The sequence below is a fragment of the Mustela lutreola genome, chromosome 6 (genome assembly GCF_030435805.1).
Source record: "Mustela lutreola isolate mMusLut2 chromosome 6, mMusLut2.pri, whole genome shotgun sequence".
NCBI classification, from domain to species: domain Eukaryota; kingdom Metazoa; phylum Chordata; class Mammalia; order Carnivora; family Mustelidae; genus Mustela; species Mustela lutreola.
Genome location: NC_081295.1, coordinates 44,942,069 through 44,969,541, shown reverse-complemented (window position 1 = coordinate 44,969,541; position 27,473 = coordinate 44,942,069). Strand labels below are relative to the sequence as shown.

Here is a 27,473-nt window from a genome sequence, read left to right as displayed (position 1 = left end):
GTGAAGGGGGTCACCACTTTTATGGAAAAGACCAGACAGTAAATATTTTAGGCTTTGTGGGACATTCAGTCCCTGTTGCAATGAGTCTGTTGTGCCTTAGTGTGAAAACAGCCAGAGAAAAAAATGTAATTGAATGGGTGTGGCTGTGTTTCAATATAACTTTATTTACAAAAACAGCTAGATTTGGCCCAGAGGTCCTGGTTGGCTGACACCTGATCTAGTGTAACATCTCAAACTTCATCGGTTCTGTCTGGCAGAGTCCAACCATCGGGCTGTGCTATTCGCAGGCACGAGCTCAGCTGAGCATATTACTTAGGTTTCATGTAAGTTTCGGTTTTCATGTTATAAAAACAAGGATAACACTGGTACCTATCTCAGAGAAGCTTTTGGATACTTAGATAAAATAATCCACCTAAAGCACCTAGCCCAGAGCCTGGCATACAGGAGGTGCTGGTTCTGTTACTGTTCACCCCCACGTCCATCCTCAGGCCTGCTCTGCCCGGTGCCTGCTGCTGGCATCTCCCAACCCCTCTCGCTGCCTGGCCCCCACGTGAGTAGCCCAATGGGAGGTACTGGCCAGAGATTGCAGAGCAGGAGGAAAGAGAAGGTTTGAGGTATGCTTTCCCTCTCCCTCCTTATTTCAACACTGCTTTTCTGTCCGCAGCTGGGTTTCTCCCCATGCATGGCTCCCATGGCCCCAGCTCTTTCTCAGTGAGCTCCAGCAACACTATTTCCTTCCCTTGACCTTTCAGACTTCCCACTGTTGCTAGTCTCTGGACGCCTTCACATCCTTTGCTTATTCCCAGTGTCTAGATAAAAAGTACCTTCGCGAAAGTGTGTTTATTTAAACCTTGCAAGTGAATTGTCATTTGAACCAGTTCTGTTCTCAGCTGACACCCTAAAATCCTGCTTTTGGTTAGGAACAAGGAGGGGAGTGTTAACAATGGTGATTACTGTGGCATTCTTATAATTATCGACTACTTCAAAACTCTTTTCAAGTCCTAGTCTTTGAATTTCTGGCTTTCAGTATACTATCCATTGTCCTGCTTCTGAGTCTTCCCAGTGTATCTTTTGCCAACTAACACTGTGATGCTTGGTACTTGGTTCCTGAGGCTCGGAGAAACCCTGAGAGGTTGACTAGTTTATTTTCTTGCTTCAAGGTATGAAACCTGTTTCAAGGGTAGACAGGAATCTACACTGCTATGCCTTTCATCCGCTTCATGTAGGGCGAAAATACAGTAACATAAGCCCAAAAGTCAGTTTTCCAGCAGTATGAAAATCACTCATCATGTACAGTGGCGTACCTATTCTCATGTCACTCTTCTTCCAAGTGATGGACAGGAATAGGGTAATGGGCAAGGGTAGGATAACAAATCCTTGTAATGCAAGACTTTTTAGAGCTAGAAGTCCCTGACCAGGTTGTTTAAGGAAGTAGTCACAGGTCTGGGGCAGCTAACCTATTTGTGGAATGGGCCGGCTATAGAGGCTCTGAACTTGGATTATCTAGGAGGCTTCTCCCTGCTACCTTCCTGAAACTGGGCTGACTACCATAGTGGCTCCTTGGGGCTATCTATATTTGACTTCTCTTAATTAGCTCCAGATATTTTGAGTTGGGTGTTTTACCACTGTCTTGCTTCTATTTTTCAAAGTAAGTCTAAGAGAAACTATATTTTCAATACTATGCATTTAAGTAACAGAATATAGGACATAACCGAATTTGACTTTTGCTTCAAATCACACTGTTGATCACATCTGCGAACTGGCCAATAGGTGTCAAGAAAATCATAGTATTTTAAGGTTATAAAATGAAACCTACATGATCATATATATGCCCACATACATATTCACACACACACATATTTATTTTGTCAGCTGCGTTTTCTTGGAAAGGATTGTCCTTTACTCTCAGATACCTTCTGCTTCTTTGGTGTTAAAATGATCTTTCTTTTATGAAGTTATAATAATGAGTATAATAACCACACGTGCTAGGCACTGTGCTAAGTGCTTTGCCTGCAGCGTAGCCGGTAATTCATCTGTAATTTTTAGGAGAAGCCTCTGAGAGGAGTACAGCTGTCATCCCCATTGTAAAGAGACTCTAGATGAAGCATAGAGTAGAGAATTGTCTTGTGCACGTGTTGTTAAATGGCTACTTTGGTTACAACATAGATGGTGTGGCTCTAAGGTACTGTTTTCTGATACTGAGTTGCAGTTGTTTTTTGTTAATGCTCTTATTTGGGAAAGCTTACTTGTCTTGAAAAACTCAAAGTCTAGGAGCCACTAGACTCTCCTCTCCATTCACCAATACGGGCTCCAGTACCACTTTGTACGTAGCCCTGGCAGAAGGGGATAATGTTGGCGGACGCTGGGGAAGCCACGTCTGGATCTCCGCTTTTCCCAAGGGGTCAGCACAAGGAATGCAAAGCTAGGTGAGATTCTGATAAGACCACAGAGCTGCGGGAACAAAAGGGCTGACGAGACAGGCTTTGTGGCTTTCATGATACCATGGTGGGGTGTTTTACCTTGGGCTGTCACCACCCCCATTGCAAAGAACACCACCATCACCATAAGAAAGCAAACCTTACTGAAGCAGCACATGCTGAGAAAATGTGGCTATGGTCCAGGAAGCTGTTTCTAGAAACCACACCCAGCTGAGAGCCCTCACCCCAGCTGGAAAGTCTGGTTATTGTTTGGATCAGCTCATAAGGTCCCTGTGGGACTCCTCTGCTCTGTCTCATGGTAGCCGGAGAACACAGGCTTTGGGAAGTGGGGTCTCTCATGTTGCTACGTCCCTCACCTACTATGGTGCAATGTACTCTTGCCAGGTGTGATGTTGTGAGTATGAAAGGTTACATTGTCTCAATTTATCTGGGCATATCCCTAGAGTTTACCCTAATAGAGGAAAGATATTCTAAGTAAAGCTTTTCCTAGAGTTGGGGATCGAGGGGAATTTGGAAGCCACCTCCTCCACCCTGCCAGAACAGAGAAGTACATCTACACTAAACCACAAATAAATGAACTAAAATCCAGGCAGAATGTTGGTTCTCTAGTTACATAGAAACATGAATCATCAGACCAAACAGTATAATACATAGCGCAGAAAATTCTGCTTTTCAGTCATCGTCCACGTGGGTCACTAAAAGGGCAAATATATACATTGAGCAAATGCCTACATTGTATGTGAAGACAGCTCTTGGGTTTCCAGCGCTGCACTCTCACCCGGGAACATACATCCCCTTATTCAGATCTAGCCATGCTCTTTTTATTGGCGTACCAATAATGCACTGCTCAGAGCTATTCTTTGGTGTTTGCTTTTATTCCACACCAATAATGCAATGCTTGAAGCTGTTCTTTAATGGACCTTTTTTATTAATAGTAGCTGCCATTGACCAAGCTCCTGCTTTGTGCCAGCACCATTCCGAGGAATTTACACTCACTATCACATTTATTTATTATAACAGCTCCAGGCTGCAGGAACTGTATTCCCATTTTAAAATAAAGAAATGAAGCTGAGAAGTTATAATTTCTCTAAGGTCGTGAGGTCAGGACCACAGCTGGGATTTAAACTAAGCAGGTCTTGCTTAGCTCCACTCTCTTTCTACTACACGAAGCCGCTCTCTTTTCAAGCCATTATTCTCCAGTCTGTGTGAAATGCTTTTCTTTTCTTCACAGTGCAGCTATGAAGGTATCCTGAGATGTCCCTGCCCCACGAGTCCTGTGCAGCATACGGGCTGGGTCACAGGACTAAGCCTGGACTCTGGCTGCTCAGCAGACATTGGTTAAGATTCCAGATCCAAAGCCTTAGAGATCTGGTTCTGCCAGTTAGTGACAAGTAGGTGTTGGCAAAATTGTTCTTATGATTGCTTAAAGAAACGCGTTTTCTCATTTCTCAACCGAGGAGAAAGTTAGTTGATAGAACTTTGGTTTGAGAACAACTATGTCACATGGAAAGCATCTTGATTTTGATGCTTTAGTTTCATGTCAGTTCCCTATTGGGAAGGCTGATCTTACAATAGTGGAGTTGGGCTCCAGATCTAAACCAAAGGAAAATTGGGATGTGTGATGGGTTTCAGTGAGTCAAGTTGGTCTTGGTCTCCTTCCACAGTACAAATTTGTTTTTCTGAAACAATCCATGCCTTTGGTCAACAGCAGATAATCTAGATAATAGGCTTGAGAATCTTTGATGATGCTTATGTCATGCTTAAATGGAAGATTTTACTTTAATTTGGAAATATAACCTAAAAGCAGACAGGGGACAAAATTGATAATAGTTCCTATGCTCATGGAGTCTATAGCCTGTTGCAGGAAGATAGACAATAAGCAAATACTTAAAATACATGGTATTATCCAATGGTGCAAATACTATGAAGAAAAGGAAAGCAGGAAAATGTGGAGAGGAGCGATGGGGTGGAAGGGATATTGCAATTTTTTAGTGGGTTATCAGTGAAGGCCTCACTGAGAGGGTGACCCTCGAGCCAAGACATGCAAGAGCTGAAGGAGTGAGCCGTGTGGATATTGGAAGGGTATTCCAGACAGAAAGCACAAAAGTACCCAGGCCCAGAGAGGGTGGCTGGCATGTTGGACAGTTGACGGCCAGGATAAACTGGGCAATGAGAGAGTAATAGGTCAGTGAGAGAGGCAATGGGGGGTCTATGTGGCTTTGTGAACCATGGTCTAAACTTTGGCTTTTGCTTTGTGCTGAGGAAGCCACTGAAGGGTTTTAAAGAGAGAAAGTACTTAAATATTAACAGGATTCTCTGGCTGCTGTGTTGAGAACAGATATTATGGGGAATAGAGGGCAATCAGTGTATTAATTTAATAGGCTGTGTAACAAATTACCACCAAGTTACTGGCTTGGAGTAACATGTATTTATGATCTTATCTGTGAGTCAGGAGAGGGCAAGTCCAGCTGGGTCCTCTCCAGGCTACAGTAAGATGGCAGCCAAGGCTAGTTTCCCATGTGGAGGCTCTGCTAGGGAAGAGTCTGTTTTCAAGCTCCCTCAGGTTGTTGAAAGAATTCACTCTCAGCTGTAGGATTCATGTAGTTGTCTTCTTCAAAGCCAGTCATGGAGGAAAAAAGAGGGAGTGAGCAAGGTAGACAGACAGACAGACTCTAGAGCAAAGTCCACTAGCAGTATAGAGTCTTATATAACATAATAAGAACATGGCCGTGACATCCCCTTACCATGTAAAATTCACTGGTCAGGAGCAAATCATAGGCCCTGCCTATACTCAGGAGGAGATTACACAAAAGTTGAGTGCCAGGAAGTAGGGGAAAATGGAAGCTACCTTATAGTCTGTCATCACAATTAAGAAAAACCAATTAGGAGCCTCTGTGAACAACCCAGGCAAGAAATGTAAGAATTTGACTAGATTAACTAAAGGATCCATTATATAATCTTTACTGATTCCTCTGGTGCTGATAATGGCTTGGACTGAACAAGACTAATTTGGTTGTGATAAGGTTTAATTAGATACTTCTGCAGTGTTGATAAATGAAACAGAGTCCTTTCTCATTCCCAACCCCCCCCCCATGTCTTCTGAATTCATCTTCATGCTAAATCACATCATTTTTCTACACTCTGGTCTAAAGTTCCATTGTAAATCTGAGGGTGCTTATTTGATTAGGTCACTCAATAGCACAACACAAAAACTTTGGGCCGAACCTTGCCTGTAGACGTGTGAGGTAACTGGAATATCTCTATCCGTACGTTTGTCAGGGCCAGAATTGTTACGAAGCCACCTGGCTTTTTTCTCTGTAGCCTCTTGCCTTTCCACATAAAATGAGTGGTGATTTTAGTGTTTCTGGAATTTTGTGGTATTTCTACAGGGCTCTCTTTCTTGGGGAAATATACATGACTCTATTCATTAGCACTTCTGGTCAAGACATTTTAGTTAGTCAGCCAGCAAGTCTGTCAGATCCGTTTACCCTCTCTCTTCTGTCTGTCTTCTCAAATTCTTCACACCTTTAAAGTTTCTTAGAAATATTTTTTGATTCACCTCATCCACAGATCTAATTGCTTCATGCCCACACAGCCTAGAATGTTTGCATGGAAACGGCTCTCTCTTATAAAATCTTCCCACAGCTTGTAGCTCCTTATGTTCTGTAGTCAAGAAAATCCCTCTGACCCCACACTTTTATATCCCCCAGCTCTCAGTCTGTTATCCCCAATCACCAATCAAATGATTATTTAATATTTCCCATAAACATACAAGGCTCAGTGGAATAGACTGTGCCAAAGCCTCTATGAAATCTGTGTCCTGAAGATTTCCCATTCTGATGTCTCTCTGGTTGTTATAAACACATTAGGACAATAACTCCACGTTGGTGCCACAGAAAAGTACCATCCAAGAGGGCAGCTTTGCTTCCAGACTTTTTAGAAGGGGCTGTTTTAGTCATGTAGCTCATGTGAGTCAGAATTCAGACCCTTCATGGAACAGTCTGCACCAAGCAGATCTGCCCCGACACACTGCAGCTCTCCTTTAAGCCAACGAGCGCCTCTGGGCTGTGTGAGTCATTCTTTTCCAGGTTCTTAAGGCTTAGATAGAGATTTGATAAAAGACAGTCTAAGTTGCTATAGCTGGTTCACTTAACCCTTCATTTGGAAGTCTATCACTGCAGAGTTTTCTAGCTCTTGCCAGAAAGACATCCCAGCAAAGCACATGGATGTCTTACTGGAGATGTAACGAGGCATTTAAATAGTACTGGATGAGAAAAGGGAAATTTTGCAATTGTTTCCTCAAGTAGCTTGAGAGAAAGAATAAAATAAAAGGTGTGAGCTTTTGGGGTTCCTGGGTAGCTCAGTTAAGCATCTGCCTTCGGCTCCAGTCATGATCTCAGGGTCTTGAGATCGATCCCCGCATCAGGCTCCCTGATCGGCAGGAAGGCTGCTTTTCCCTCTTCCACTCCCCCTGCTTGTGTTCCCTCCCTCACTGTGTTTCTCTCTGTCAAATAAATAAATAAAATCTTTAAAAAAAAAAAAAAAAGAGTGTGAGCTTTCTAGACAGTCAGATTGACATTGGAATCATAGGTTACTATGGGCAAGTTTCTCATTTTCTCTAAGTCTCCATTTCGTTTGTGTAAAATGGGGATAATAATACACCACTTATCATTCTTTTTTTTTTTTAAAGATTTTATTTATTTATTTGACACACAGAGAGAGAGAGAGAGATCACAAGTAGTCAGAGAGGCAGGCAGAGAGAGAGAGAGGAGGAAGCAGGCTCCCTGCTTAGCAGAGAGCCCGATGCGGGGCTCGATCCCAGGACTCTGAGATCATGACCTGAGCCAAAGGCAGAGGCTTAACCTACTGAGCCACTCAGGTGCCCCCCCCCCCCCGCCTATCATTCTTGATAGAACTAAATATGAAACACACCCTCACAGAGTCCAGAAACCTCAGAAAGCATTTGCCACTTGTGACGTAGGCGATGATACTTCTATAATCAGAACTCATCTGCTAGACTGCTTACGTGAATGCTTCATATTTGAGCGGAGTCAACATGCTTGTGTCAGTGGCCTTGCTTCTGGGAGTAATACAAATTCAGAATTTGTCTTGCTGTGTTTTGCTTCCTCCAATCTTGGATAAAGGAAAGCAATAATACTTAAAATCAGTTTTAAGCCTGCTCATAAAATGTGGAAACATTCAGGAACTGGAAGATTCTTAAATCTGCTGGGAACTAAGACGGAGGCAGCAAAGAGAATTAAAAAAAAAAAAAAAGAAAAAAAAAAGATGCACAACTTAGCTTAGAAGCCACCAATATGGTCAAACCTGACTCATTCATTCTTTTATAAGAAGATTCCTACAGATAATGTCCAGGAAGGCATGGCAGGATATGGGGCTATATATTTCAGGTTTTCTGGGCCATGCCAGTCTTCTCAGTTTTCTCTCTATATATTTTCATGTGTTGAGAAGCTGATGTCAGGAAGTGTGTGGTGTGTGTGTGTGTGTGTTGGGGGGGCTGTGGCCGGCAGTGTATTTCATTTAAGAAACAGTAAGGTGTAAGACAGAATTAATGATTCATTGCTTTGTATCTTATTCAGTGCTTAAGCAGTCCATATTTTCTGCATTATTGTCTTGTTATCTTGGAATTATAATCTAAAGAACTTGAATTGTGCCCCATATACAATATCTTTAGGTAACTAAATGTTATATGACCAACTACAAGAGAAATATGGAAAATCGCTGGTATTGATTGTTGATTTTTTTTGAACCAAGAAGTAAACAAACAATCTTAAAATAATCTGAACTGTGTCTGAATCTCACTTTGGTTTACAAGTATTTTTTAACACGTTATTTAAAGGCAGCTATCAACTGGGTGGTCTTTTTATTGTATTTTCTTTTCCAAAGTTAATTGGCTATAAATTTACTTTTAAAATTCTTGCTATATGTTTAGCCTTAGCATAGGAAAAAGAAAAAAAAAAGAACCTGCTATCTGACATTATGTCACATTATTAAGATTCATGACTGGTCAAACTCTACTCATATCTGAAACTTATAAGTCCTACTGTCATTTCTAAACAGTTGCACATGAATGTACAAGATTAGCAGCTTGCTATTAAAAGGAGAGAGCTTTCCAAAGAAGACACTTAGGTGGCCAAGAGACACATGAATAGATGTTCAACATCATTAATCCTCAGGGAAAAGCAAATCAAAACCACAGTGAGATATCACCTTGCACCAGTTAGAATGGTCAGAATCAAAAGGCAAGAAATAACAAGTGTTGATGGGGACGTGAAGAAAACCCTAGTGCGCCATTGGTGGGAATGTAAATTGGTGCAGCTACTGTAGGAACCAGTAGAGACATTCCTCAAAAAATTGAAAATTAAAAATTAAATTAATTAAAAATAGGAATATCACATGATCCAGTAATTCCACTACTTGGTATTTACCCAAAGGAAATGAAAATACTAATACAAAAAAAAAAGCACCCCTACCTTTATTGCAGCATTATTTACAGCCACCAAGATATGGATGCAGCCCAAGTGCCCATCGATAAATCGATAGATAAATGGGTAAAGAAGATGTATGATAGTGTATATATATACTATATATATATACTATCTATCTAGATAGGTAGTATCTAGATAGATAGTATATATATATACTATATATATGTGCATATATATACTATATGTATGAGACATATATACATACATAAATATTAGATAGTTTATATATAGTATATATATAAAAAACCTGAATAATAAATATATATATAATATATAATGTAAGCAGTCTAGCAGATGAACTCTGATTGTATATATATAGAGATAGATAGATAGTATCTATAGTATCTATTAGATAGTTAGATACTATCTATCTCTATATATATACTATATAGATATATCTATATAGATATAGTATAGTATAGATACTATATATAGTAACTATAACTATATAGATACTATAACTATAGTAAATATATAGATACTATAGTATAGTTATAACTATATTATAGTATACATATGGTATAGTTATAGTATCTATAGTATCTATATAGTTATAGTATCTATATATTATATACTATATAGATATATATAGTATATATATCTATATAGTATATCTATAGTATATACTATATCTATATATCTATATAGTATGTGTAGTATCTATAGTATCTATATATAGATACTATCTATCTATATATACACAATCAGAGCTCATCTGCTAGACTGCTTACATGAATGCTTCACATCTGAGCAGAGTCAGCATGCTTGTGTCAGTGGCCTTGCTTCTGGGAGTAATACAAATTCAGAATTTGTCCTGCTGTCTTCTGCTTCCTCCAGTCTTGGATAAAGGAAAGCAATAATACTTAAAATCAGTTTTAAGCCTGCTCATAAAATGTGGAAACATTCAGGAACTGGAAGATTCTTAAATCTGCTGGGAACAAAGATGGAGGCAGCAAAAAAAATTTTTAAAAAGAAAAAAAAAGATGCACAACTTAGCTTAGAAGCCACCAATATGGTCAAACCTGACTCATTCATTCTTATATAAGAAGAATTCTACAGATAATGTCCAGGAAGGCAGGGCAGGATTTGGAGCTGGATATTTCAGGTTTTATATATATATTTTTTTAAAATATATTTTTATACATATTTATATATAAATATATATATATTTATTATTCAGGTTTTATATATATACTATCTAATATTTATGTATGTATATATGTATCATACATATAGTATATTTATATGCATATATATACACACATAATGGGTATATTCATAAATAATGTATATATGTGTGTCTGTGTATAGATACAATGGAATATTACTCAGCCATAAAAAGGAATGGAATCTTGCCATTTGTGACAGCACAGATGGACCTGGAGAGCATTATGATAAATGAAATAAGTCAGGCAGAGAAAAACAAATATATGATTTCACTTTTATGTAAATTCTAACAAAACAAAACAAATGCATAAACACATAAATTAAAAAAATAAAAAACAGATTCTTATGTACAGAAAACAAACTGGTGACTGCCAGAGGGGAGATGGGTTGGGGGAGGGTGAAATAGTCAAACTTCCAATTTTAAAATAAATAAGTGATGGAGATGAAAAGTACAGCATATATAGTCAATAACATGGTATGGTGACAGATGGTGACTACACTTATTATAGCGAGCACTGAGTAATATACAGAATTGTTGAATCGATATGTTGTACACCTGAAACTAATATAGCGTTGCATGTTAATTATACCTCAATGAAAAAAGAGCGAAAGAGCTTCATACTGATTCTGTTTTATTGTTAAGCATCTAAATGACACATGAGGTATAAGACAAATTCCACAATATTTGTAACAGCTTCAGATATTAAATGAGCTAACATTTTGGGTGGTTCTAACTACTGATGTACGTTTTTGACTCAATAAGAAAAGTATTGCTATTTCTATTTTAAAGAATGTGTCATTAGAATTGATTTTTTAAATGGGGTCACTCTTAATCTCACAAAACAAACTGAGGGTTGCTGGGGGGAGGGGGTTTGGGAGAAGGGGGTGGTATTATGGACATTGGGGAGGGTATGTGTTTTGGTGAGTGCTGTGAAGTGTGTAAACCTGGTGATTCACAGACCTGTACCCCTGGGGATAAAAATATATGTTTATAAAAAATAAAAAATTATATTAAAAAAAATGGGGTCACAGATGATGACTCTTTAGTTACAATGAATGTAAACCCAGACAACAGCCAAGAGCAAACAGATTACCAGCTCGTGCCCCCCAAGTGGTTGTTCTCTTTAAGACCGTCTTGAAAAATCTAGTGTTGAGGGTCAGAAATGTTAGAATTGGGAAAAAATAAACTCATCAGGTGAAGGAACAAACTAGAAACCTGAAACCTAGAATCTAGAACAAACTAAAAACCTGAAACCAAATACCTAGGTATTTGGAGGATTGTGATTTTAAAATAGCAGACAATATATTTTTTTAAAGTTTAGAATAAAAACCTGGAGTAGATGTGTGGCCATTCTGTGTTCAGCCTAAAAATTCATCATTAAAGAAAGGAATAAGAGAGGATGGAAGGGCAATCTGGCTGTAACATCTGTCACCCCATTGATGGCCAGGGTTGACTTGGCTGATCTGGCTGGCTAGGCGGGTGTCTCCTCCCTCCCTCACCACTCCATGTACATCCCTCCCGAGGCTGTATGCTCAGTGGAAGGGGATGACCTTTCTGGATAGAGGAGGACTATTCCTCAGTCAAGGGTACAGGAGTAGCTGCGCAGCCCTGCTAGAATCTCTAAACAAGCTCTCCAAGTCCATGTGTAGGAGAACATAGGGTAGTCAGGCTTCCAACACTCCAGACACATCCAAATGAGCTACTGCATGTCTACCTTTCTTAAAAAAGGAAGAAGAAAATAAAAGCCAAAAACAAACAAACAAAAAGGAGAAGAGAATCATAGGAAGAAGCCATGAAAAATGATCCCAAATTCATCTCAAGCCTCACACCAGGAACAACGCTGTAGACATTGTCCCCATTTAAATCCTCCTGGGTAGCAAGTCACAATAACTCTTTAAGTTGCTCCCTGCAATATTAAGCAACTATTACTGTCAGAAAGTTCTTCCTTATAGCTAACCTCCTTTCTCATGGTGTGTGTTAGAAACCATTTTCTCTTGCGTAGTTTTCAGTGGAAATAAAATAGGCCAGATTGTAACCTCCATGACACAAGGAGAAAGGACTGAAGGGGAAACAAAGTTTAAATGTTGTTGAGAAGGGTGCCTGGGTGACTCAGTGGGTTAAGCCTCTGCTTTCAGCTCGGGTCATGATCTCAGGGTTCTGGGATGGAGCCCCGCATCAGGATCTCTGCTCAGCGGGAAGCCTGCTTCCCCCTCTCCCTCTGGCTGCCTTTCTGCCTACTTGAGATCTCCCTCTCTGTGTCAAATAAATAAATAAAGTCTTTTAAAAATAAATAAATAAATAAGTGTTGTTGAGAGTGTATTTCCATATGTGATGAGCTTATTGGTAGTGTCCTTCATAATGGTAGTGTCCTTCATAATGGATTCAGAGCAAAGATAATGACTTTGGACCATAGGATTTAGTCCTGTATCTCAAGAATTACCTGGGTGTCTGACAATCACTTAGTGTACTTGTGTACAAGCTGGCAAATTCAAGGCTGTGCAGTAAGCAACACCTTCATAGATTTTATTCAATCAATGTGAACTTTTATTTATTTGATGCCTACAACCAAGTGAGAATGTTTAACTGGAAGCATGTGATTATTCAGATGCTCAACCTTAGTTTAAATATATATATATATATATATATATATATATATATGAAGTAGGTATGTGCTAAGAAGGTAGGCTTGGGGTTCTTTGGTTAACTGGGGGAGATACCATAAATCAAAGGGAAAAAATAAAGTACTTATGGGTGGCTTCAGGGTCCTGTGTTCTGGAATGGCCTTGACTATATGCTAACATTATACTGGGATAAATGCTTTACATCTGCTGCTACCTCACTGTCATATTCAGAAGAGGAACAGTGCTTTCTATAAAGTATTTCAGTTCCTGCAGAAAACACCACATAAATATATGGTAATGTATTATTATCATTATATAGAGCAGAGGCCAAAAATATCTTGCCAAAGTGATCCTCTAAAATTTTACACCTATTTCATGCATTAAAAAAAGAAATGTGCAGCATATGCTTTCACTTATTTTACGATTAGCTCATCAAATTTGTGTTCTGTGAGGACACAAAGCCAAAAAGCCTGTGTCTCTCAAGACCTTCCCCAGCCCCTATGCTTGCCTCCTCATCCAGCATTGTTTTTTTTTTAAAAGATCCGGTCTCACAGGTCCTCAGAAGCAAAATTAAATTCAAACAAAATAATAATAACCTGCATTTGTGTTGATCTTTAAAGTTTACAAAGAGCTTTCGCATAATCTCATTTGATGCTCACAACTGCTCTCTGGGGATTGCAGGGCAGGGAATAATAGTCCCATTTTATAATTGTGGAAACTGATATGGAGAAGAAAGCCTCATGGCTTCCTTCAAATTATGCAGTTAATAACCAGCAGAACTGCGTCTTAAACCCAAGTCATCTGGACAAATCAGTATTACCTTCTCTGCTCTGACCAGGCTGCTGTGGTAGATGGACCCTTAATGGGGCGCCTGACTGGCTCAGTTGCTTAAGGGTCTGTCTCTTGATTCTGGCTCACCGCATGAGCTCAGGTTGTGAGACAGAGCCCTGCATCAGGCCCCATTACAGCATGGAGATTCTCTCTTTCTTGAAAAAGTAAATAAATAAAAATAAATGAAATGAAATGATCTTTAATGGCCCTCACCTTTATAAAGTCCCCTCTCCTAGAGCATTCATAGAACCTGGAAATAATATTGCTCCAGTGACTATGTTACTTTATATGCAAAAGGAGTTTTGCAGTTGTAATAAAATCCCAAATCAGCTGACAGCAAGATATGGAAATTGTCCGGGTGGGCCTGACTTAAACATAGGAGCCCTTGAGATATGGATCTAGAGGTAAGAGATGGAAAAAGTCAGAGAGATTTGTAGCATAAAAATGATCTAATGGGGCGCCTGGGTGGCTCAGTGGGTTAAGTCTCTGCCTTCGGCTCAGGTCATGATCTCAGAGTCCTGGGATCCAGCCCTGCATCGGGCTCTCTGCTCAGCAGGGAGCCTGCTTCCCCCTCTCTCTCTGCCTGTCTCTCTCCTATTTGTTATCTCTCTTTGTCTGTCTCAAATAAATAAATAAAATATTTTAAAAAATATTGTTAAAAAAAAAAAAGAAGATCTGATGCATGGGAGATTCTCTGTTGCCGGCTTTGAAGAAACTTTCCTCCATGAGCTGGAATTCTAGCAGCTTCCAGGAGCTAAGAGACCCCGCTGATAGCTAGCATGAAAATGGGGACCTCAGGAAGGTCCTGGAAGGACCTGAACTAAAGGAACTGAACTCCATCAATAGCCTAAATGAGCTTGGCAGTGAATTCTCTGAAGCCACTAGATGAGAAACCAGGCTGGCCAACATCATGATTTTAGCCTCATATGCCATGAACAGAGAACCCAGTTACACCAGGCTGAACTTCGGATCTACAGAACTGACATCAGATCTACGTCAGATCTACAGAACTACAGACATCAGAAATGGGTATGGTTTTAAGCTGCTAAACATATGCTAATTTGTTACACAGCAATAGAAAACTAATAACCCGCCACTCATAAGTATTTACTGAATACTTATTACATGCAAAGCAGTCATTTTTATTTCAGATTTATTTTATGTCTCTGTCGAGAGCTCAGTTTAGACAAAACCAAACAAACAAAAATCCCAGACTTGCTGTGGTAATATTAATATTTCTCCTTACTTGTGGAATATCAAGAATTGCAGTCCTCTTGAGGGTAAGCAGGACTGTGTCCCTTATTCTGTCCATGGAGGAAAATGGACATAGATATCTCTTCCAGAACAATGGCTTCAATTCTCCATGTTCTCTTTCCCTGCTGCAGCAAACCCAGAAGCTCTGGATGAGCAGGAAGTGTTCTATGACGAGGAGCCCCTGTCTGCCTGGGTCTGGGGAACAGAACTTCCCACCAATCTGCTCTGAGCATATGGAGCAGCTGAGATATAAACGTTTGTTCTTTCCAGCCTCTGTGATGGCTTCATTGTTTGCTTGTGTAACACAACCTCTCCTATCCTGATTGACACATTTGCCTTGACGGTACTGGACGAACCTGCAATACTGAACCTCACAAACCCTGACGACCATCTTGCTACATTAGCAATGGAAACCAAGTCAGCCGTTCTCAGGACCTTCTGTTGAATATATTTTGGGTAAAGAAAAAATAGAGCTGTATATACCACCGTTTTACCCTCCATGTAGGTGAGAAATGAGGAAAGGGAAGGGAGAAGTGGGATAAGACCCAGGAGAAAAGGAAATCAAGAAACAGCTTGTGGCTCTCTGACCAAGCAACTATGTATGACTGACTGGCTACGGTTAAACTCTCTGAGGTCCCTCAATATCCGTAAAGACAGACCCACTTTCCATAAGTCATTGAAACAAGTCAGCCATTAGTGTAGCAATGGGTTAAAATGAAGAAATCATTTTGTTGATTAAATGAAGAAATATTTTCAGGTAGATTTGTTCTCTAGATTTGCCGGAACACACTATCCTGCGTTGGGAGAAAGAAAGCAGGACTGTAAGCAATCTTTTATGTGGGTGTTCATACTTCACATTTCTAGGTTTTATTTTTGCAGAAGCCCCACAGTATAGGTCTGTACAATAGCTAAGTTGAAGAAGCAGCTTTTATATTCCTATCAGAACACAGTCACTAACAAAGGTAACAAAAGTCTTATCATTTTGTTTGCAACTATTCTTATAATCATTCATCAGCTATCTTTGTTTTTTAAGCAAAAGGGTTAGATAAAATATTTCCTTCTTGTTAAGCTGATCATTAACGTTTAAGAATTTTAAGTGAAGAAGTTGGTCTTCTTAACCATACACAACAAAGTTATTTTGAAAATAACTTTTTTGGGGGTAAATTCCATATGACTGCTAATAAGTAAAGGTCAGAGTAAGCATCTGTCAAAAACATTATTTCAAGAAGTTTTGATATGAAGCAGGAAAACTCTACATAATGTTTAAGCTCTTGGTTTCCAGGCTCATTTCATTATCACTATTTCCCATTTATTCACTAAACAGATTAATCAACTCTGTAAGGAGTTTTTTCATCTGTTTGTGAAGTTTTTCTTTTTTTAAGATTTTATTTGTTTATTTGGCAGACAGAGATCACAAGTAGGCAGAGAGGCAGGCAAAGAGAAAGAGAGATGGAAGCAGGCTCCCTGCTGAGCAGAGAGCCTGATGTGGGACTCGATCACAGGACCCTGTGATCATGACCTGAGCCAAAGGCAGAGGCTCTAACCCACTGAACCACCCAGACACCCCTGTTTGTCAAGTTTTTAAAATAGATTTTTCTTTTTTCTTTCTTTCTTTTCTTTTTTTTTTTTTAAGATTGTATGTATTTATTTATCTGGGAGAGAATGAGAGAGAGAGAGCACGAGAGGGGGAAGGCCAGAAGGAGAAGCAGATTCCCTGCTAAGCAGGGAGCCTGATGTTGGTAGGACTCGATCCCTGGACTCCAGGATCATGACCTGAGGCAAAGTCAGTCACGTAACCAACTGCGCCACCCAGGCACCCCTCAAATAGATTTTTCAAACTAAAAGAGAGTTTCTTTAGAGACTTGAGAAACTCTTTTAAAACTGTTGATTCTAGGAACCCAAAACAAATAGACTTTTTTCTTTTAGTTACTTTTTTTTTTTTTTAAAGATTATTTATTTATTTATTTGACAGAGAACACAAGTAGGCAGAGAGGCAGGCAGAGAGAGAGAGAGAGAGAAGCAGGCTCTGCACTGAGCAGAGAGCCTGATGCGGGGCTCGATCCCAGGACCCTGGGATCATGACCTGGGCCGAAGGCAGAGGCTTTAACCCGCTGAGCCACCCAGGCGCCCCTAGTTACTTTTTTTTCTTAAGGTAGAAAAAAGATAAAGATAGTCTCAAAAGCATGGTTTTATTTTCCATACCTTTGTGAATCAATTTTTTATATATCAATGTAATTCTGAAAAAATTAAAAATTGAATATCCTTCAAGATCTCTCTCTCTAATATTACAAAACTAGAATCTGCAATGGAAGATATGACTTCCATGGTATAATACATGGGTATAGATTTTGAATTCTGAGGACACCCTCAACTCCAAATGCAGAGAACATTTGGAGTAAGGAATGAGCCTTACCAAATCCAGTTTTTGGCCTGAGGAGGGGAAGGGTACTTCAGAAGGATAAAGGAGAGCAAGACTGCATACATTGAGTATCTGGTACCTTATGAAGTTTCCCATACTTTCCCTACTGCAATGTTCAAGTTCTTCATTAGCATAGGAATTTCAAACTAACAGATGATTTTTCCTTAAATGATCAAAATTTCCATTCGGAAAATACGTGCAATAACTAACCCTAATCTGGCCACGAAACAAGAGTACCATAGAAGGCATAAAGGGCCAAGCTTTTAAGTGTGAGTTTTTTTTCCTTTCCTCCACAAAAGAAACATACATTTAGTATTTCTTTATTTAAAGACATGCCCGCCCACAAACATCTGAGAAACATCTGTAGACAGAATGCCAAAATGCATAGTCGAATTTTGACTCACACCTCACCACCCACCAAGACCCCTGTCAACTCACAATAAACACCTTTCTAGCATCTGCCCCAGAGAAAGAAACGCCACATTACCCAAAGGTCAGAGCAAACAGATGTCACTTATTGCAGACCCTAATCATATCCATATCCAACCTTAGGAGGTCTGTAGTGAAAGCCGACTTCAGGAGCAGAGGTTCCTTCAGCTCGAGGCACTCATCCCTCTGTCTTCCCTCCCTCCCTCTCTCTGGAGCAGGGGGGCCTTCGAAGCGATTGTCTCTGGGGCTGTCCCGCACCCTGATGATGCATCCCATGATTGAGCACAGAGGTAAGAGAAGCAGCAGGAAATTCTTCATGGTTGGCCAGCGCCTCAGCAGTCTTCCTGCTTCTCATTTGGACATCTCTGGAATACTCTTTCGGGGGAAGATCCTGCATCAATCTCTTTGATTCCCTGTGGCAGACTTAGGACGGCTCTTCACTGTTCTCACAGCCTTTTGTATACATCTCTATACCTCCATTTAAAGACTTCATCTTATGAATAGCATCAGTTTACATCTCTGACCCCCCATGAGACTGAGTCTCAGTTGAAGGAAGAAAGAAGGGAAGGAAGGAAGCAAGCAAGCTAAGGGAGGATAAAGGACTTCTATGAAGAGGCTTAATGAAGAGACAATGTCGGCAGTACAGTTTAGCGGAGGTTTTTTGTTTTGTCTTTATAAACCAGTAAAGCATAAAGCTCAATTCAATAATGATACGTGTAGTATCTGTAAGAGACATTTATTTATCTATTTATTTATTTCAAGATTTTATTTTTTAAATTAAGCTCCACACCCATGATGGGACTTGAACTCACAACCCCAAGTTCCAGAGTCACATGCTCCACCCACTGAGCCAGGTGGATGTCCTCTGTAAGATATTTTTAAAAGAAGACAAATGTGGATATTTTTTTTTCTCCTTTGTCTTCTGGTTTCTGGTTGAATTTAGCCAATGAGAGACAATGGGAGGAAGTTAGAGGGTAGAAGGCATGGAGGAAATGAGATCAGGATATAGCTTCCGCTTTAGTTGCTTGAAAACCTCTACTGAAGGCCACAGTCTCTATCAGATGACCCCTACTCTCTCCTTCCCTTGTCTCTTTAGCCCTATGGGTGGAACCAGCTTCCCAACATTGCTAGTCCCCAAATACTGACACTGTCCCTTATTGGTTTTCTTCAACCTTGCTCATATCTTTGTAAATAGCCCTTTATTTCATTTGACTCTTATATTTGCTTGGGAGTGCCATTTGCTTTCTTATGGGACCCTGACTGAGATAGTAAGACACATTCTCTACCCTAAGAGTTATTTGAGTAGTCCAGTGAAGTTAAATGCACAAGTCAGGATCTTCAAGCAGAAATATAGTGAGGAATCATAAATAATTTAGAAATTAGAAGACATGGAAGTTCAGATCTCATTATATAAGCCTGTACTTGAAAGAACTGAAGAATTCTATCTCATGACTGCAAGTAAGAATCTGGAAAAGGTTTATCATTGAATGTGATACAAAGATAAAGCAAAAAAATTGAGAAACATAGCTCACTTTTCGCAACAACTTTCAGTCTGCCAGTCTCAAGCTCAAGTAGATGCAGAAACAATATGGCTATAGCCTGGAGAGTCAGCTCTTCCCAGTTTTTTATCTGTCCATACACCAGGGGCTCCATTCTAGTGACTAAGATCTGGAGGCAGTTATGCTGTCATAAACCTAGTACCTGGTGATCCTGGACTGGCTTCTGTGCTCCCGGAAATCTTCTCTCTATCCTTATGACTGAACATCTGTTTTCTGTGTTTTTGTACCAGCTTTTCCCTACTTGGACTAAAACCTGAGTCTGACCCTTAGACCAAAGATTGGGACCTTCCAACAAAGTCTTGTCGACTTCCCTCCCCGTGAGACAGAATAGTGCTCTAACAATGGGCTGTGCTCCCACAATGAGAGCAACCACTTCTACTTATTATCTATTTTTGCCAGGGGGTCCTTTTATATTATTGGTAAGTCTCACCAAAACCATCCAAGGTAGGTGGCATCTTTCTGTTTTGCAGATAAATCACAATTCAGAATTAGAGATATTTAATGACTTATGATATGACTAATGACTAATGATATGACTAATGATATGATATGACTAATGACTAATGACTTAACCAAAGCTAAATGGCTAACAAGTAGAAAAGGCAGGTGTCTCTTATTCTAGAATTTATGATATTCCCACTCTATTTCACTGCCTCCTGTCTGGAACTTTGACACTATTCACTCACCACCACATGGGATAGTCAGAGAGTCAGAGATCAATGCCAGAACAGACTGGACCTGGACTGGGACAACAGGGGAAGAAGCAGACTTTGCTCCATTGTCCCAACTCCAACTAGAGCAGCTTTATTCTCCTTGCAGACATTAAGATTTCACTTTAGATCATACAGTATTTTTATGACAATCCTATAAAGCTCCAGCATTATCCCAAGGGCTTCTTTAAATACATTTTAAAATAGATGCACAAAAATGTAGGTAATTAGGGATGTTTTTTCATACAAACATAAGTACTCTGAAAGTCATTAATGTTGATTTTTAGAGAAGTTTAATTTCATGCCTGATCACCAGAATTTATAAAAGTGAAGTATAATATCCCTAAGAGCTTGAAAATTTTATTTAATTGTAAGCAACTCTTGTTTGCTTGAATTAAATGATCCCATTGAGGGATCATGGGGCTCTTGCTTTCTTTCCCTTGCCTTCTGAGTTTTTCAGTAAAATCTATCAAATAAAAATAATTATCCAGGGGCACCTGGCTGGCACAGTCAGTTAAGCATCTGCCTTCAGCTCAGGTCATGTGGGATCAAGCCCCATGTCGGGCTTCCTATTCCCCCTCCCTGCTGGAGTTCCCTCCTTAGCTGTCTCTCCGTCAAATAAGTAAATAAAATCTTTAAAAAAATAATTATCCAAGGGGGGGGGAGAGTTGGAAAAAAATCCCTGTGACATAGTGTTTCTATGTACATAGAAATATGTACATAGTATTGGTCTTCACACAGTATATCCAATTTTCCAAATATCCAATAGTTGTTTTTATGACTCTTGAGATATTTGTTGATTATTTGGAAAAATAAGAGATGTCTTTTCTGAATGCAAGTTTCTTTAAAAGAGTTGATGAAAAGTCTCCTTGTTCCTTCACATCTCTTTTCTTCAGGTTCCTATGTAAAAGTGATTTCCAGGTTTGCCCATTTGTAAGGACTTCTCTGAGTCCTTTCAGTATGAGGAAAGACCTATTACCACCATATATAGGCAATACTGTATACAGGCAAAGCAATGCTAGCGGCTATAACAAAGAGCCAACATGTATGAGGTTCAAATACAACAGAAGTTTATTTCTCACTGACATAAATTCCAAAATAGATGTGTCTGACTGGCAGATGCCTTTCTTTTTTTTTTTCAAGGGGCAACATAGGGGCCCAGGACCATTTTTTTCTGGGCCTCCGTCATGTCATATTCAACATCAAAGGTGTCCACGCATATTTGCCTCAAAGCAATGGAAGGGGCATAGTGTAAAAGAGGGTACTGCAAGGAAATGGTAAAATCCTCTGTTTACATCCCAGTGCCTGGAACTTGGTCCTAAGGCCATATCTAAATACCAGGGAGGCTGGGAAATATAGTCTAGCTGTGGGTCCAGAAAGAAGGGGAAATGGGTTTATTGAGTCTATAATGTAGATTCAGAGTCAGACAGACCCGGATGAAAATTCTAGCTCTGCAAATACTTCTTAATGTAAGTCTTCATGCTTCAATTTCCTTACCTTTTAAGGGATAATAAAACCTATTTCAGCAATTGTTGCTAAGCTTAAATAAAATAATACATCTACAATGATTAGCACATAGTATTTTTAGTGGCATCTGAAAGGCCAAGACATATTTTGTATTATGGTGATACAGATCTGTAAGTTTATGGACTTTTACCTGGTCCCCAACAAGCTTTGTGATATCAAAAGGCCCTCCTTAATATTTTGAAAATTCAGCAATATGTTACAAATGCTTCCATGTTACCTAGTAACCTCTAATTAAGTACTAAAGAAATGCCATAAATTATTGGTAATGTATCTTGTATTGATTATCCATATTTCAAGTTACCCCTACAATATTTTATAAATTAAGCTAAGAAATTGACTTTTTTTCTATTTCACCATAGTTGTTTTGGTGAATGGATATAGTTTGGGGGAAATACAAATAATGGTCACAATTTAGTTCAATCATGATGATGGCTTTTAAACCCTGTGACCACAGTAAGGGGATAACCTTTTAAAATTCTCTTCAAAGGTGAAAAGTTTGCCAGTCTTACATGTTAAACTGTCACATATAATCCAGGTTCAGAAAAGCATTCTGCCATTTCAAAATCAGAAATCACCCAAAAACCAAAACTTTAGCATAAATGGAAAGAATTATCAGGATTACTTTTCGATAGGCTGCTCAAATCATATATATTCACCCCCCCTTTATTCCCTAGATAAATTTTATTTTTTGTGTTTCTTTATCTTATAATTTCTTTTCTTCTCCTCCTCCTTCTACTTTTTTTTTTTTTTTTTTTGGTACCAGCAGCAGTGGGATTTTTGCCAGAATTGAACTCAGCCGCTTCTCTGGGAATGTTGTCCAGTTGCTAATTTCACTACCGGAACTGTGTTCCTTTGCGTCCTGGCCTATTTCCATGCATGCCTCCACTGGAATAAAGGGTCTGACAGTTCTGTGGATAATGGTAAACATATGTAGCCAATGCTGTGCAGTTCTTTTAGAGCCAGAAAGCATTAGTAGGTATTTCAGTTGCTGGCAACAACAACAACAACAAAAAAACCAATGTAAAGCACTTCATCAAACACCAGAACCCAAAGAAAACTACACATCAATGATTTTAATACACAGCAAGTTTCTTCTTTCATTCTTTCTTTTCTAAATAACTAGTTAATTAAAAATGAAAGTCAGACTATTATGACAACCTAATTCCAAACTTTAAAACTATAGGGGGAAAGGCTGGTTTGAGGGGGAAAGAGAATATTACAACTTATTTATTTTGGATACTATTCCCATTTCAAGTTAGGCTTTTTGATTCTTTAAGTGTACAAGAGAACTTTGACTTTCCTGAATACACAAGGGAAAAATCACATATTGTGATGTCATTGCCTTGAGGATTTCCCATACCACTGAGTACATTAGTCACACTGTCAATGTCAAAGAGATATAAAAGCAAAAGGGAAAAAAATATCTTCCTATGAGAATCAGTAATATTTTTTCTTTGGATACATTTATTCCAAATTGTTTCCTAAATTCCAGTGGAATTTAAGAGAGCTATCTTAAAATACATTATGACATCTGTAGTAGGTCATCTCGTGGTGTTATTTTACCAGCTTGATAAAAACATTACTATGTGATGGTAAATAAGAATTAAAGGAAGACTGCTTCTTATTTGCTATATAGCTCTGACCCTTTGAGTTGTTTTATTATTCTATATTGTATATTGGTGATTGGAGGAAGACATATTCTTCTAATTATACTAAAAAATGGTAATCCTCCAGGGTGCCTGGGTGGCTCAGTGGGTTAAAGCCTCTGCCTTCAGCTCAGGTCATGATCCCAGGGTCCTGGGATGGAGCCCCGCATCGGGCTCTCTGCTCAGCAGGGAGCCTGCTTCCCTTTCTCTCTCTCTGCCTGCCTCTCTGACTGCTTGTGATCTCTGTCTGTCCAATAAATAGATAAAATCTTAAAAAAAAAAAAAAAAGGTAATCCTTCAAGGTTCTTATCTATGGTATTAAATGGATATGTGTGTCCCTGGCCCCTTGATTATTTGCTCTTGTCAATCCAGCTTAGCAGCTGCCTCCTCATTTGCCTAGAAAACCATCTGAGCCCCTCACTGTCTGCTTTGTTTCCTGACTCCCGGCTGATTAGAGTCCCTTCCAATATAATGGAGGACCTGTCTGCCCGAATGGTTTTAAGAGATGGGGTTTTAAGAGATGGGGTATGGTGATTCAACCTTAAGCATGAGCTTTTCTAAACTTAGAACAAATCACCCGAATCAGAACAAGAGGTGAAGAACCAGTTGTAGAGACCCAATGAAAAGAAAAGAGGTATTTATTTGACCAAGAAGAATTCCACTTGGCTGCAGTTGAATCTAACATTAAAATGTTCAGTTGGCTCAATTCCCTGGAGACCGACAGAGTGTAAATAGAGAGACTTACATATACCTATTCAAACTTTTTGATACAATGGTGTAAAGCAAGTCAGAAACTTGAATTTCATTCTAATCACCAGTTAACTCTAGATACATGAGTAGGCTAGAGAATAAGCTTCAAAAGAGTTGAACCATTTCACAGTTGCCCAATATTGAGTTAGATGGGGGTTTCTCAATCTTGGCACTATTGATATCGAGGCCAGATAATTCTTTGTTGTTGGGGATGAAGAGCTGCCCTGCGCATTGTAGGGTGTTGAGCAGCAACCCTGGCCTTGTCCCACAAGCTGACGGTAGGACCTCCGCCCTCATTGTGACAATCAAAAATATCTCCAGATAATGCCACGTGTCGCCTGGAGAAGGAGAACAAAATGGGCCGTGGTTGAGAAACACTGGATTGGACATGTCTGTGTCTGGAGTCTTTGAACGGAGTGGCCAGGAACTGGCCTTTCGCTTAAGCCATAGTTTCAGACTGTAGGAGTACTGACCAGAATGCTTGACCATTGGGAAAAGAGAGAGAGGCTGTGAACTCCTTAGAATGGGCCCACTCACAAAATAAACAAGCAAACCAACTGTTTCCCTGACTCCTTTCGACCTCCCTCTTCCCCAAAATAAAATGACTGGTTTTCCCTGGAGTAGAAATATTCTGGCGATAATAAGCGCATCTATTTAATTCTTACACATTCCATCTCTCTAGAGCTGCAGTCACAGAGATACAGGTATAGGTCGGCAGAAACAAACAGTTCCTGAAGCACTTTCCTCCACAACCTTAAGCGATTCTCTCAACTACCTATAAAGTCAGACTGGCTGGTGTTCTGGTGACTCTCATTTCTCCTCCAAGGAAACCAAGTCTCAGAGAGTTTAGGTAAGTTCTTCTAGATTGTAGAGAAGAGTTTGTTTCAAATCCCTGATTTCTACTGTTCCTCCTTCTTTAAAAAATGAAGGTTAAATAGAAACAGGGGGCATATATTTACGGGCATAAATATATCTAGTTATGTATCCCATGACCAGAGGAAGAAAAGCATCTCTTAACCTGTGAGGGAGGAAGAAGTTTCAGTGTGTATTGCCTAAGGTGACCCTTGGATTATGTACTTGGTGGAATTCACATCAACTATTTATCCATGGGGCTCTGGGAGAATGTTCTACCAGAAATAAATAAGATAATACCTAATTCTCTCTCCCTCAGCATCCAGATTTTGGATCGAATTTGAAGAAAAGGAATCATTTTCTCAACTGTGACAATGCTTGAAACAACTTCTTGAACTCATTTAGCTGCCGCTGCCACTGATCCTATTGTTTTGTTTTTTACATCATCAGAATTTGATCAAAGGGTTCACAAAAATTAGAAATACAGAGAGCAGAACACGCTGTGCGTCAGCTGCTGTAGAGAACAGATGAAACAAACCCCGGGGTTTATCGGGGGCCTGGGACTAACCCAGCCAGCAGCTTCCAATAGAGCAGAGTTGCAAATAATTTCAAATCCTTTTTTATGAGCTTTTGTGAAAATAAATCTGGGTGCACACTAGATCAACAAGCACTCTCCAAGATGCAGGACAACCCAAAGAAGATCCTGTGATCTGGCTACATCAAATGCTGCTGCTTCAACATTAGATTGTATAATAAATGTAAGTGACAAAATAAGGAATGAACTTTTTCATGAGTTCTGAAATGATTCTACTTGTGTCATTTTCTACCATGATTATCAAGGAGTGTTGTCATCTCATTTGTGGAGGCTTTACAAGTGTTTTTTGTACAACTAATGCTTGTTCTTTTTTTTTTCTTTTGAAAACGGACAGTACAGAGAAGCAATTAGAAACCGTCAATGACCTTTGTCTCTAAGAATGTATATTGCTAATTTTGAGATATTTTATTCTGGTATTTTCACTATAGATTGTCATATACAGTTAATGTTAAATGTAAGTGTGTACTATCTGATATATAAAAAGCATGTAAGCCATGAGGTGTAATAATAAAGTGCATCCCTGAAAATAAACCAGGGACCAAAGAGTCATTGCTAACTTGGCACTTTCCCCTGGATTCCTCCCCTACTATTTGCCTGCTTTGCTCCCTAGTCCCAAACCTAAGGGTAACCTTTATCCAGAGGTTCCCATTTGGTGACAATTTTCTCTCTCAAGAGACTTTCTGCAATTTTGGACACATTTTTGGTTTTCGAAAGAGGGGTGGGGTTTACAACCTGTGTCTAATGAGTAGAGACCTGGGCTATCGCTGAACATCCAACAAGGCGTAGGTCAATCACTGACAGCTAGGTGTTACCACTTCCAATGTCAATGGGACTAACGTGGAGAAACCCTGTCTCTTCCTGTGTGTTGGATTTATCACGACCCTGCTTAAAATGATCTAAGTAATTTGTCATTTAATTTTGCTGGTTTGGGGGGCACCTGGGTGGCTCAGTCAGTTAAGTGTCTGCCTTTGGCTCAGGTCATGATCCCAGGGTCCTGGGATCAAGCCCCACATCAGCCTCCCTGCTCAATGGGAAGCCTGCTTCTCCCTCTGCCCCTCCCGCTCCTTGGGCGCTCTCACGCATGTGCTCTCTCTCTCTCTCTGTCAAATAAATAAAAAAATCTTTAAAAAAATTTTTTTTTGCTGGTTTGGGATTTTATAAAAATAGTATCATACTGTACGTAGTATTCTGTGACTTGCTTTTTTTCTCCTTAACACTTTTCTTTTAGTTTTCATTTATAATTTTACCCATTTATTTTCACTGGTGTATACTACTTCATTGTGTGAAGATGCCATAATGTATTTTTTATTCTGTCATCAATGAGTATGTTGTTTTGTTTGTTCATTGCATATATGAGCAATGCTTCTAAAACATTTTTACGCAAATCTCCTTAAGCATATATGGAACAATTTCAGTGAAGTATGTATCTAGGATTCAAAACTCTAGGTTGTAGGGGATGTAACCATTAAATGTAAAGGATAATGCAAATTTCGATGGACTATTCTGATTTATATTCTCAGCGGCAAGGTTCATGATTTTGCCTTGCTCTACATTTCTCCAATATTTGTTATGTTTTGCTAGTTTTTGCCAATCTAAGGAGTATTGAAAGGTAAATCAATGTGGCCTCAATTTACATCTCCTGAATTACTGGCAAGATTGAACATCTTTTTATATGTGTATTCACCATGTCTGTTTCTTCTCTGAGGATCTTGCTTTTCTCTGAAGTTTATTAGTGTTTTCCATCTTATTTGTCAGATGAAAAAGCCTTCCCCATTGGTTTGTGACATTTCCTTTATTGTGGAATATGTTCTTCTATAAACTAGTCTGTTTTAAAGTTATCCATTTTGTTTCATTTATCTGTCACTTCTTTGCCAATATCATATGGTTTTAATCACCAGAATTCTATATTACATTTTATTATATGGTAGTGTGAGTGTGACTTCAATATTTCCTTTTTCAGGATTTTATAACCCATTGTTATATCTCTACTTTTATGGCCTAGTTTAATATTAAAATCATTTTTGATAAGCTAAAAATATTTATACATTTTTATTGGTAAGTAATTTATCTTGAATATTTAGTCTCATTCAGAAACATGGCATATCTTTCTCTTCTTTCATATCTTTTGAATTACTTCTGTGGTTTACTTCATAAAAGTCACACTTTTT

At 39.2% G+C, this 27,473-nt stretch overlaps 1 long non-coding RNA gene across 2 annotated transcripts in view; it reads left to right on the top strand.

Moving 5' to 3' along the window:
• Positions 1–27,244, top strand: part of LOC131833633 (uncharacterized) — a 90,281-nt gene extending 63,037 nt beyond the window's left edge. The window contains exons 6-7 of one of the 2 annotated variants that reach the window (XR_009354558.1): positions 24,541–24,708; positions 25,030–27,243. This is a non-coding gene — a long non-coding RNA (uncharacterized LOC131833633). Of the gene's footprint in view, positions 1–24,540; positions 24,709–25,029 lie in introns of both variants that reach the window. The other variant, XR_009354559.1, reaches the window with a different exon arrangement.
• The last annotated feature ends 229 nt before the right edge of the window (positions 27,245–27,473 follow it).